The 12,715-nt window shown below is 44.1% G+C and overlaps 1 protein-coding gene across 2 annotated transcripts in view; it reads right to left on the bottom strand.

The window, feature by feature from the left end:
* GNB1L (G protein subunit beta 1 like) overlaps nt 1-12,375 on the bottom strand; it is a 46,013-nt gene extending 33,638 nt beyond the window's left edge. Inside the window, exons 1-2 of one of the 2 annotated variants that reach the window (XM_040081237.2) lie at nt 12,267-12,375; nt 8,382-8,470 (exon numbers count right to left, since the gene is read on the bottom strand). The gene's annotated coding sequence lies outside the window, so the exon portion shown is untranslated. The remainder of the gene's footprint in view (nt 1-8,381; nt 8,471-12,266) is intronic. The other variant, XM_040081236.1, reaches the window with a different exon arrangement.
* Nucleotides 12,376-12,715: the final 340 nt, after the last annotated feature.

The following is a 12,715-nucleotide window of genomic DNA, read 5'->3' as shown; positions in this document are numbered from 1 at the left end:
TGTTGATTCATTGGCTCAACGTGGCCTACTTGGAACTAGCACAAAGACATCCGAGTAGCACACAGTACTGGAGCATGAAGAAACTACTCTGATCCAGCACCCCACATACTTGTCCTGCATACCTTCCTGCCAGAGCACTCATGGCACCACACAGCTTCACTGCACCTGGATAGCTTTTCCCTTCTGAGATAACCAAAACTCACTGCCAAGAAAAATAAACATACAAACTTAAAATTCATTTTCCAAGCATGTTCATTTTCCAATGCCATGTTAGCGACACGCACAGCAACAGGCATTTGACTATCAATGGATCAAACTTTGAAACACGTTAATATTTCAGGTATCAACAATTAACACACTAATAATTTTTTTTTTTCTTGATTATCCTTATGAGAATTCAATGCACTAACAATAAAACCCTTTCAAAGCAGAACAAGGTGTGGTACTGCATGGCAGAAAAAAAAGCCCTGCAAGATCAGATGACTGGTCTCATCTGGCCTAGTACCTGACTTCCACCAGTGCCATACAATCTAGAAACAATGTTTAGGAAAAAGACAGAAGCCTGGCTGCTTTTCAGGTCCCTTCCTCCTGCCCCCCAAAACCCCCTTGTACAATGATGTTACAGGGCACACAGCTTCACTGTCCATTTGCAGTTCTGTTTCTGTCTATGAAATTGTCTGATCTCTTTTGAACCTGCTGATATCTTTGCCTTTGCTACCTACCATGGCAAAAAATTCACTGCCTGGAGTTCCAGAAAATGAAGGACAATTTTCTTTTCTTTGCTTTAAACCTGATCATCTACTACCTTCACTGAGTGCCCTCTAGTTCTTACATTGCAGGATTTGGAGGGCAGCAGTTTCACATCTGGCTTTTTCATCACTTTCATGATTTTGTAAATCTGAACAATAAATTTCTCTCAGTCTTTCTCCAAACTGAAGAGTAACAGACTTTTCAGTCTCTCCTCATATGACAGTTGTTCCATTTCCCTGAATTGTTTCAGTTGCCATTTTCTGCACCATCTGTAACTCCACTAAATCCATCTGGAAAAGCAGAGAACTGAACACAGTACTTCTGATATGAGTCAAATGAGCTTTTCTTAGTAGCAGAGTGACATCCTTGATGAGATAAATCTTCACAAAAACCCCATGTCACTTCCAAGAGAAAAGTTATTTCTTTCTACAAGAGAGATAATTCCAGCTAATACACCTGGCACAGGAAGTTATCTTTGTTCTCAATAGTTGGGGATTTCTCCTGCAGAGCAAGCCAACAGAAAAAGACTAAGTGTAAGTGTACTGTCCAAGGATCTACATCCGGAAGAAATAGCATAATACTTGAATAGCACTTCCTGAAACACCTAGACTTCCTGGAATTAACAGTTAAAATCCCAGAGGAATTGATAATGTTCTTTACTATCCAAGCCTAGCAGACTGCTGCCCAACACCACTATGTACCTTTCAGGGAAGAATTTTAAAGGTGCTATCTACTCTACATCAATGCTTGAGAATTCTGGTCCATTTTTATACCTATATGCCCTGTAGCTGCCCTTGCTGATGTGGGCCAAAATCCCTCTTATATATCATGTCAGGAGCTGCTTCTCTCCATTCCCAGCTACATGCATTTAAATGGCATATTTTACAGTATAACAAATCCTCCCCTATCTTAGGTTTACTCCGTATTATGCAGAAATCTTGGAGTGGCAATGGGTTGCCTTGATTTTAATTTAATATCATTAACTTCCATGGAAGTAAAAGTGTTTGGGTCAAAGAGAGGCAGCAACTATAAAAGCGTAAGTGCACAACGTAATCTCAAAAGAAAACAGAAATCAGAGTCCAGCAGCAGGAACAAAAGGAAATTTCTCCTTGTTCCAGCTGCATGAGCCACCCAAGCACTGAGGAGAACAGTGCTGACATCTCCCTGAGACTGCACTGCAACGTAACCACAGCTTTGCCTGGGCCTCACTTCAGCCACCACATGCCCAAGTCAAACTGGCACTGAGATGGATCCCAGGGCCTTTACCTGGCAGTTTGCTCAAGTGCAGAGAGAAAGATGAGGCCCCATGTCCCAGTGCAGTCCTCTCAAGGAGAATGAGGTCTGGGCTTCATGACATGGTTAGCAAACAACCTCTGCAAAGCACATACTCATCTTAAGATACTGCAAATTAAAATGTTTTGTAAGAAAGCACTTCTGCAGTTTCCTCAGTTCCCTCTAAAGTTCAGAATATTAACAAACACCAATAGTTAGACAAAGGTAGCACTTTTTCCACTAAACTAACACTGCTTTTAAAGAGATTACTTGCACAGAGATGTTCAAACACATCGTCCACAGCCATGGCTCATTAACTTACCAACTGATTTCAGCTCTCTCAAAAGAGAAAAGTCTTCATCATAATGTGTTTTGTATAAAACCAGACTACAGTTTAACCTGCAAGATCTCTGGTATGTTCCTTTCACAAATCTGCAAGTACTAGTTTCACGGAAGAAGTCTGTGCCAAAGTATATTATACCTACTATGGCAGTAAATTCTTCATGGATGAGGTTTTACACATAAATTACCTTCATTTTCAGTCTCTGAATGCTCTTCTAAATTTTATGGGATAATATGAATTATGAGCACCCGTGTATTTCTTGTAGCTATATTATGAGACAGATTTTTTCTACTACTTGCAAAAGATGATGCAAGTGAGTTATACTCTATGTATCTCTCCTTCCACCCTCACTGAACAAATGTAATAACACAAACCAGTCAGTTGCTTATGAGAAGTGTTTGGTCTGCTATAAAGACAATATATGTATTAATTAGTCTAACTAGGATTAGATGTAAATCACATGGTTAAACAAAAGCACTAAATACATCAGAAAGAGTTTTTCTAAACCATATAATCTTGTATTTCTTAACCTTGATTAATTCTTGGTTATTTCTTGTTTTAGGCATTGGGCACATATATGGTTTGGCAAAATAACTGATTTTAAATAAACTGTACATTTAAATAGTACAATTTATATTTATTTGAAGTTACCATTGTAATCTTTACAAAATTTGGCTGGGTTTCAGTGGCCAGGCTTTAGGTATTTTGCTGGTTCTGCTGGATTTCTAAAACTCTAGAGAACTGGGAATGGAATGACTTCGGTTCACTGTTATTATTAGTCTCTAAAAAACACTGTTGGTGACCCACTGGAACCTAAATCCTGGCCATTCTTCATATACCTGTTGAAGACTGGGTGCTTTGGACTCAGTTCACATACAACATCTGCGTCAGAAGCAAGGTTCCAGGTTTCCACAGGAGCTCTAATTTCACGAATCACTAGAAGCATGAACTGGCAAACAGTACCTGGACCCCAATTCTACAATTTGCTCTCAACCCACTACCTGAAACAGCTTAGTAGTTTCAAAGGCTTCACAGGAACAGGTCCAGGACCAGTCCGTTTTCCAAAAGGACACATCACTGGTCAGCTGTACTGAATAGCACTTACTCACAGCCCCTGAACCTGAGAGGCCAAAGACAGCAGGAATGGTACACGTGGTGTCGGAACACTTGCCCTGCTCCCATGACAGCGGGCGAAGGATCAGGCAAGAAGGCTCATAACAAGATCAGACAAAAGAGAAAACACTGAATCATGTTAAAGTAATTACCAGAAAATAAGACTTCTGTAAAATATTTGCAATCAGCTCACTGGAGCCTTCAGGCTCAGTCTTGCACGGGGCTGCCTGTACAGCACCACCCCAGGAGGCGCTCCAGGAAGAGCGGGTGACTCAGTCCAGTTCCTCCCTGGCTCCTTCCTCCCGCATGGCACAACAAATAACTGCACCCTGTCCCACTGCAGCGCTCCCACGTAACTGCCAAGCAGCCTGACAGCACTGAAAGCCACAGCCCTGCTCCCCTCTGCTGGCCCTGCTTCTGGGACAGCGAGGGTACAGAGACCTCTCTGTCTTTTCATCCCATTGTCTCTCGTCTCCCACCTCCCCATACCCAAAACTGCTGTCTAAAGCGACCATGTGGGACATATTTACTTCTCACTACTGCCCTAGGGTGCTACTAGGAACAGGAATAATCTAGCATGGAGATAGCATCAGCATGAAAGAGAAGAGAATCCTAGTTAGGAAGAACATATGATGTCACTAGATAATGATAACCACATTTAATGGGCACAAGCAGGAAGGCGTGAGTTTCAGAGATTTCCCCCTTGTTTTAAAAAATAGGGGCTTATTATAAAAATGCCCAATTACACCATCAGGCACTATACAATATTAATGAAAAAAATCACTATAATTAAATGCTACGTGGTTATTTCAATTATTTAGCAGTGGAGCAATAAAATAAGCAAATACATTCAAAATGTTATTTTCATAGAGAAATCTCAGAACACAAAAGCAGCTAAAAAATTACCTGTCAAACCTTAGACATCCCATGGTAAGATTTAAGCTGCAAAGATTCTCAGATCTATTTTTTTGCTGCAAGCTTACAGTGGAGCCAGTATATGGGAAAAGAGTGGATTCCTGCCTTGACTGGGTTAGTTGCAATGCCACCTTAGAACCAGACACTTGGGAAAAACAAAGGCATATATAGAGGCTAAAAATAGGGAAGATCTGAAGCAGTGAGACGGTTCAATCCACAGGGGCCATGTCTGCACACGCCCTCGGCTGAAGGACCTAGGCTGTGTTCACTAGTGTTGGAAAACCTTGCAAGATTATATTAAAAATATTTAAAATTGAAAAATAATCTTTCTTGAGAAATAGCATCCAGATCACTAGAAATAAAGGGAATTCCCAGATATTCTCAATAATCTATCTGTCATAGACAAGAGAAAAAAGGCTTCCACATTAAATATTACTAATTCTATTCTGGGCCTAAGTAACACACCTGCACAAATGGTGATAAAAACAACCAGCAAGCAGGAGCGAAGCTGTGACAAACCAGGTCCTGTACTGTCTTTAAGCAGGATGCAGTGCACACTGTTCTGACCAGGGACAGGACTCTGTCAGCCAATGAAATGAAAGGGGCCATGCCAGGCCACCTCCCCTTCTTTTTGGTGTAACTGATGTTACATCAAGGAAAAGACCTCCAGCACAACTCCAAAATTTGCAAGGCTCAAGTGCTGTCAATGTGCCAGACTCACCACTACAGGGCAAAATAATGGATGGATGTGGAGCTTCTGGACTGCCTTCACTCCAGCTGTCACCTTGCAGAAGTTGGGATACATGTTACTCAAAAATTCTTCACATTTGGCATTACATTAAGAATTCTTCCATCAAAAAAAATAAAGAATGCAGCCCACTTCCATTCATGTTTCTGACAAACTTTTGCTTTTCCTGATAGATTTTCAGCTAAACAAAAATTGACCTAGAGATGTCCAGTTCAAACTAAATGTCCTATAAACCAAATATGGCTGATTATTCCTTGCTTCCTTGCATCTTTCTCATTCACCAAGAACAAGGCAAAAATTGTTGATGAACACATCTTAAGGTAAGAGTAATGACCATTCCCAACCCCACAGTTTCATTCTTATTGCAAATGAAAAAACCCTGAAGGTCTTCCATTAGCTTCAGAGGCTGGGAGGGAGTGGGAAGAATGATGTGTTATGCTACAGTGGAGGAAGTACATACGCCAACTGGAAAAATGGACTATAAAAAGCTTTTCTTACACAAACATGAGGAAGCAACCAACACCCTCAATTGTTGAGGTAAAAGGAGGGAGGCCTAAACACATTACTAGAAAAAAAATTAAATTAAAAAAGTCCTGCAATGTGTCACACGTTCCCAATTACTCTCAGATTTGAGAGCCTGGTTCTTAAGGTCCAACTGTTACCAACAGCAAAAGAGCTCAAATGCTGTGGAACTGTAGCAGGCCGGAGATCCTGCTGCTCACGTCATCCCTTGGTTTTTTGGGGCAGCACTATGGACTCTCTCCCTCTCTGCAACCTACTGCAAGTTGTGTGAGGAGCCCTCTGCACCTGGAACAAGGGATCAGAGTGCAAAACCAGGCAAAGGTGCTGCACTGCAGGGAAGGTGCTGCCACCAGGGCAACCACTTCTGCTCCAAGGGCCTTTCCTAACCAGCTGCATCTCCAGCTGCACATCAGGAATGTGGTTCACCCAGCTCAGAACCAGTGTGGCACACAGGGGCAAGAATTCAAAAAGTACAGCTTCAGGTCAGGCTCATTACAGAAGAGAAGATTTATTAGAACAAATAGCTAACAAATACTGGCAGGACAGAGATACAAATTCTAACAAGGCAGACTGAGGAAAAAGGAGGTGGACAATGAAGTTGGCCATACAGATTTTACCTCCTTTGGAGAGACTGCTGCCTGGGCCTCTGCACTGGGCAACACTCAGCTGGAACAGCCATCCCCCATATTTCACGCACTTCCATGCCCCAAGAAACAGCCCCATACACCACAGTACTCTGATCCCTAGCAGCATAAAGCCCCTAAGAGAGATACAACCAAAAGAGAGCTCCCATGATGATCTACTGCCACTTCGGTAGTCTCGTCTTTTTCCATTAAGGTCGTTTTCCTTGTCCATGAACATACATTGACTCATGGCATTTAGCAGTCACAACCCTCTAGTTACAGAGCTTGACCTTGTCAACAATTATTTAGTGAGTGTAATGGAGCTAGGTCAGAACGCAGATACACAATCCAGTGATTCTACTAGCCCTTACAAAATCATTCTTTCCCCAGCAGCCACTGTGTGAAATGACATTAAAAGTAGAGGTTTGGCTATGCAATGAACCTGCAGCTTCAAATGATTTCACTTAGAAATTTCTTACATGGCTTTGAGTATCTACCACTTTTAAAATCAAAACCATTACTACAAAATCATCACACAATACTGGAGTGGAAGCAGATAGCCCACATTCTCTCCTGCCCCCAGAACACGTCAAATTGTTTCAGAATTTTTGAAAATAACAAGAAACACACTAAACACTTGGACAATACCGACCTACCAATCTGGGATAAAACTGCAGTCTTCTTCCTTGCTGCTTACTTAGGGAAGGTGTTATCATTGCTTTGCCCAGAACACACAGACAGCAACACAGCTCAGCACTTCAAACACCAGGAGAGTCAACACAGGAGAAACCAGCCTGCTTTGTCCCTGGCATTAATGGACAAATGAATCCTTGAATATGTTTTCTTCATTCTGCAGAAGGCACGCAAAGGAATTCTGATAGGCCATTCTCCCTCCTGATTTCAAACTGAGGATCCATGGCGTTTACAGAGGTTTGCTCAAACATGGCTCTGAGGAACCTCATTCCTAGATGGCTCCTATTCTCCCATCTTTATCTCATTGTCTCATTGCATTTGTGGGTGGCTGCTGTTGTTTTCACATTACGTGTGTCCATGGGTCTCTCCACAGCTCACACTGTGTACACTTAAAGTCCTTCATAAATCTTGTTTGCAGCTCTACTTTTCCCACCTCCTGACACTGACCAGGACAGTTCTTCTCTCAAATAGTCTCACTGCTTGCTCACAGCAAAACTGGCACTGTGGACTGCCAACTGACTCCTAACAATTTATTGCTGTGTGCACAGCATCATACAACTCTACAACATGAACTAAGAAAAAAATAATCCTCAAATCTTACATAATTCTTTTGTTTCTAGAGGTCAAGAAGTTCCTTTCTTGATATTCAAACTCAAATATTGATAACAGAAACTAGCATTTTACGAAGAGGCAAGCAGAAATTTCTCATCAGCTGAACAAGTTGTGCTATGCTTCTGGGCATGCATTACAGTATCTTTTTCGCATCACACCTACTCCACTAAATATACAAAACACTGTGCAAGTGATAGCTTTGTCAGCCACCAGCTAATCAAATGAAAAATTATTAGCCTTAGAAAAATAATAAAAGCAGGAGCCAGCTGTGCATTTGTTGGATGAAAATCCCAGTGTCTCCCATGTTAGCTCATGTGTATTTCAATTTCTGGGAAGAAAATAATGGGAGTTTCTCCACCCTTTCTCATGTGAGCCATAAAACAGATTTATTACCTAGGATATATTCTGTGTTTTCTCCTGAGGAAAAAAGAAAGTGGTGGAACAAGTTCATTTTTTTCCCTTCTAAAACAAGGATTTTCTTTATAATAAACAGAGAGCTTAATTTTGGTATCATATGGCCCTTCTATTTAATGCTCTGGTCACACTTTTTGCCTTTCTAAATCTTGAATTGTTGCATTTTCATTTCAGTGGGGAATCTACAGCTGCTCCAGCTGTCTGAGTGTGAAAAGTCTGTCCTAAGACTCCTATCTGGTGTTTTAAAGCAAAATTCTTCCCTCTCCTAAATCAAAGAAATTTAGCATCTACTGAAAAACTATGGAATAACTTAAACAAAAAGAAAAGCTAAACATTAGTCTATGTTTCTTTTTCAAATAGTCTTACTCAGCTTTACCTTACACTCAACTGTCACCCAATGGCTCTGGGAAACTCAGGCCAGACCGAGTTTTAGGACAGGGTTGCATCTCATCTGGGAAGGTTATCCTGTAAAAACAACGATTTTTTTTACTGAAATGGTCACCTTATGACCTTTAAAAATAAATCATGAGAAAGAAGATTTGCTGACTAAAAGATTTTTTTTCTCCTAAAACTCTTAATTTGCTCACAGTATGATATTACCGTTCTAAAGACCTGCGCTGGTAAGTCCATTTACAGAAAAGGTGATTTCCTCTGGAACTTTGGCTTTTGAGATTGCAGAAGAGACTGATTCCTATTTTAAACACTTCTGAATCATTATATAGCCTGGATTCTCCAGTTTAGTGGTCTGGAAACTTTCAAGGCTAAGATATCCCTTTTTAAAATTATATCCAGTAACATGGCTTTTTAAAGTTAAACTGTTGACTCTGATATTTGTAGCCTGGATGTGTTCTAGTCTCCCATTGCTAACCAGCACCTCTTGTTTAATGAGTCACTTTCCTCAACACGGCAAACCTGACATCTCTCAAAGTTTCAGTTCTTTCAAATAATCCCATGATATATGAGCGTTTACACCAAGTCATAAATGCCAGTGAGACAATTTTTGAAATGACGAGCTATGCCATCATTAGCTGCATATAATTAAAATGTACTATAGGAAGTGCGTTCATTACAGTTGTGAAATTATTTTATTGCTTATGAAAAGAAAAAAATTGCACTTTTAATGATACGACTGTGCCAGCACACAGCTCAAAAGGAAGCTGGCTTGCTTGGACAAAAAATTTTGCAGGTTTATTTTGAAGATCTGTCTCATTCTCGTTGTTTTTTGATCACTTACACGGCTCCACAGAGACCAGTAATTTGGAAAGTAAAACTCCAGTAGCTGAAGAGTTTTCAACCTATTACTAATTTGAAATCCTACATCTGTACTACCAAGTATATTCTAGCGCAGTCAAACTGCATTCTCACAAATATGCACCCACACAGATACTCTGGGGAGGAAAACACTTACTGCCACTAGACTTACCTTTTCCCTTTATAAATACATACAAACACAACAAACATTTAGTACTGTCTAGAGATTCCAAGTTTGTACAGAAGAATCTGCATTACAACTCAAAGGGTCTCAAAAAAGCAAAGTTCAACCTCTGTAAATCAAGTTTGTCTTCACAAAGCCAGAAACAGCACTAGCATGCATCTATAATCCAGCTGCAATAAGACAATTTATTACAGAAGAGCAGTCATAGTAGCTATTTTTCCCCAATGAAGACAGTGCTTCATAGAATATAATTTTGAAAAATCAGAATCTTCAGGGTTAAATTTCCCATCTGAGCTAATTAGCAATGACTGGTTTACAGTTACTACTTATCCAATGAAACAGTACATTGTTATGGCTGAGCTTGCAGAGAAACAGTACTCAAATTAAAAATAAGACCTATGCAAACACAAAGCATAATGGAGCCTGATGCACTTCATGGTAGAGAGCCAAAAAAAATGTGTCTCTTTAGAATGTAAGAACATATATGGGTCAGTAATTCAACAGTTCTTTGCAAAAAGAAACTCACAGAATTTTAAAATGCTCAGAAAAGGCATAAATGTACTTAGTCAACAGATCTGCTCCCTAAATACCTTACAATTCCAACACTTAATTCCAGTGCTTAAAAATAAGTCTCTACACCAATTAACGAAAATCAGACAATCTATCTGATATTAAAAACTGGTATCTATTCCAGTGCATGCACCAACATAATTTCCATCTGCAGAATCTTTATAACTGATAGTCACACATACAAGCCAGAATAAACAGAGTTAGACTTGCTGATCACAGGGTATTTTTAAAACAAGAAAAAACTAGTTTACCCATAAATCAATAAAAACATTAATAGGAATCATTAAAAAAACAAGAAGTTGCTCCAGTAGCTCTTAAAAAAATCTAGTAATTCAGTTACAAATAAAATTTAAAAAAAATCTTTATAATTCCTGAAACTTAGGCAGACAGGACACATTTTTTAATAACATTTCCCAGTCATAGAGCCCTCTCTAAAAGCTTCACAAAAATGCTGCTAAAATTGAGGGTTTACTGGAAGGAGCTTGGGAAGGATGACAGGTCATAAAGAGACTAAGCTAAAAAGTGTGGCAAAATGCTCCTCAAAACAATTCCCAGAGGAAAAAGTTACACACATATTTCCATCTCGTGCGGTCTGGTTTTTTTTCCAGAGCACGCACCATGCTCGCTTTTTTACCTTTTTCATTTCAAAACGAAGCTGCTGAATCTGGAACCTGGATTGTTTCCTACTCTAAACCGACATTTAAAGGAGTTGTACAAAGCATTTTCCTTGTTTCAAACAACCAGCACCGCTGAGCAGAAAAACAGCGAACGAACGCCAGTGTTGGAGGTCAGCGCGCAGACGTGCCCCGAGCGCTCCGGGGGACGGGCGCTGCCCCGCCGCGGGCCCGCGCTGCCGCCAGAGGGCGACAGCGAGCGAGCCAGCGGAGCCCAGACCGGGCCCACCACAGCCAGAGCTCGGACCAGTTGATAAATACATTAGTTTTTATATTACCACACTGTACTTAACAAGAACATGTTGTCTTTTGTAAATGCTCCCAACTGAAAGGTTTTAAAGCACTTTTAGGTGTTCCTGAGGATGCCACTACTCTACTGCAAATGGTGGGGAGAGACCCACCCGAGGCCGCGCCTTCCCTGGACAGAACCCTGCTCAATACTCAGCCAGAGCCGCTCCTGCCTTACCTCCGTCTGCTCAAGCAGTGTCTATGTCGCCTAAATACAAAAAAAAAATCTATTTCTATTGGTCATAAAAGTACTGGGATTATTACAGAGAGTTGTAAAATTCAGTACATTAGAACTGGGAGCTCCATTACCACTAGGTTTGGTGCTGATACTGATGTCTGATGGGGTGTATCCTGAACTCAAGGAACACACACTGTATCACTGCTGCCAGAGGAACTCCTGCACGGACTGTCCAGGCAAACTGCTGCACAGCATCAAGAAGATGCAGACCCTAACCAAAACATCACTTTTTTCGACCAGACGCCTCACATCAGCCACAAACTCTCACCGTGCCAGCTTGAGCTTCTTCCCACACCTGCTGGAGTGGGGCTGTGTGGGGCTCTGCAGGGCCATGCAAGACTCTGAAGGGCTGTGAGGGGCTCCGAGAGGCCATGAGGGGCCTTGCGCGACTCTGAGAGTCCGTGCAGAGCTGTGAGAGGCCGCGCGGGGCTCTGAGGGGCTTTTGGGGCCATGAGGGGATCTGGAGCAGCGAGTGTCCCTGAGGGGCCGTGCGGAGCTCCCCGGGGCTGTGAGGGTCTGTCAAGGGCCGTGAGTGTCCCTGAGGGGCCGTGCGGGGCTCCCCGGGGCTGTGAGGGTCTCTCAAGGACCGTGAGTGTCTCTGAGGGGCCATGCGGGTCTCCCCGGGGCTGTGAGGGTCTCTCAAGGACCGTGAGTGTCTCTGAGGGGCCGTGCGGGGCTCCCCGGGGCTGTGAGGGTCTGTCAAGGGCCGTGAGTGTCCCTGAGGGGCCGTGCGGGGCTCCCCGGGGCTGTGAGGGTCTCTCAAGGACCGTGAGTGTCCCTGAGGGGCCGTGCGGGGCTCCCCGGGGCTGTGAGGGGCCGCGCGCCACGGGCGGTGCGTGACGTTGCCCCCGTCGCGCGCCCCGCACGCGGCGGCCGAGACGCCACCGCGCCGTTGCCGTGGCGACGCCCCGCGCGTGCGCACGGTGCCACCGCCTCCTCTGGGCCGTGAGGTGGCGCGGCGCCGGTGACAACGGAGCCCTCCCTGCCCGATCCGGCCCCGCCGCCGCCCCCGCGGCCGAGTGCGGGGTCCCCCCCATCCTCCCTCCTCCCGCTCACCGAGAACCCTTCCGCCCGGCGGGGCGGGTGCGTGATAGCGATTATTCGGCGATCCCCGCGGGAACCGGACGGACAAGGAGGAACGCCGAGCCTCGCGCGTGACGTCACGGGGCCGGCGGGAGGAGCGCACGCGCTGTGGGTCCCGGCGGCGGCACCGAGCGCGGCCCGGCACCGAGCGCGGCCCGGCACCGAGCGCGGCCCGGCACCGAGCGCGGCCCGGCGACCGAGCGCGGCCCGGCAACCGAGCGCGGCCCGGCACCGAGCGCGGCCCGGCGACCGAGCGCGGCCCGGCGACCGAGCGCGGCCCGGCACCGAGCGCGGCCCGGCAACCGAGCGCGGCCCGGCAACCGAGCGCGGCCCGGCACCGAGCGCGGCCACCAGTTGCTATGTGACTCGGGCGATGCTCCACAGCTGGTTGGGGGTGCGCACTGGGCTGTGGTTTGGGCTCT

The sequence above is a fragment of the Hirundo rustica genome, chromosome 17 (genome assembly GCF_015227805.2).
Source record: "Hirundo rustica isolate bHirRus1 chromosome 17, bHirRus1.pri.v3, whole genome shotgun sequence".
Classification (NCBI taxonomy): Eukaryota; Metazoa; Chordata; class Aves; order Passeriformes; family Hirundinidae; genus Hirundo; species Hirundo rustica.
This window is presented reverse-complemented; position numbering and strand designations above follow the sequence as displayed.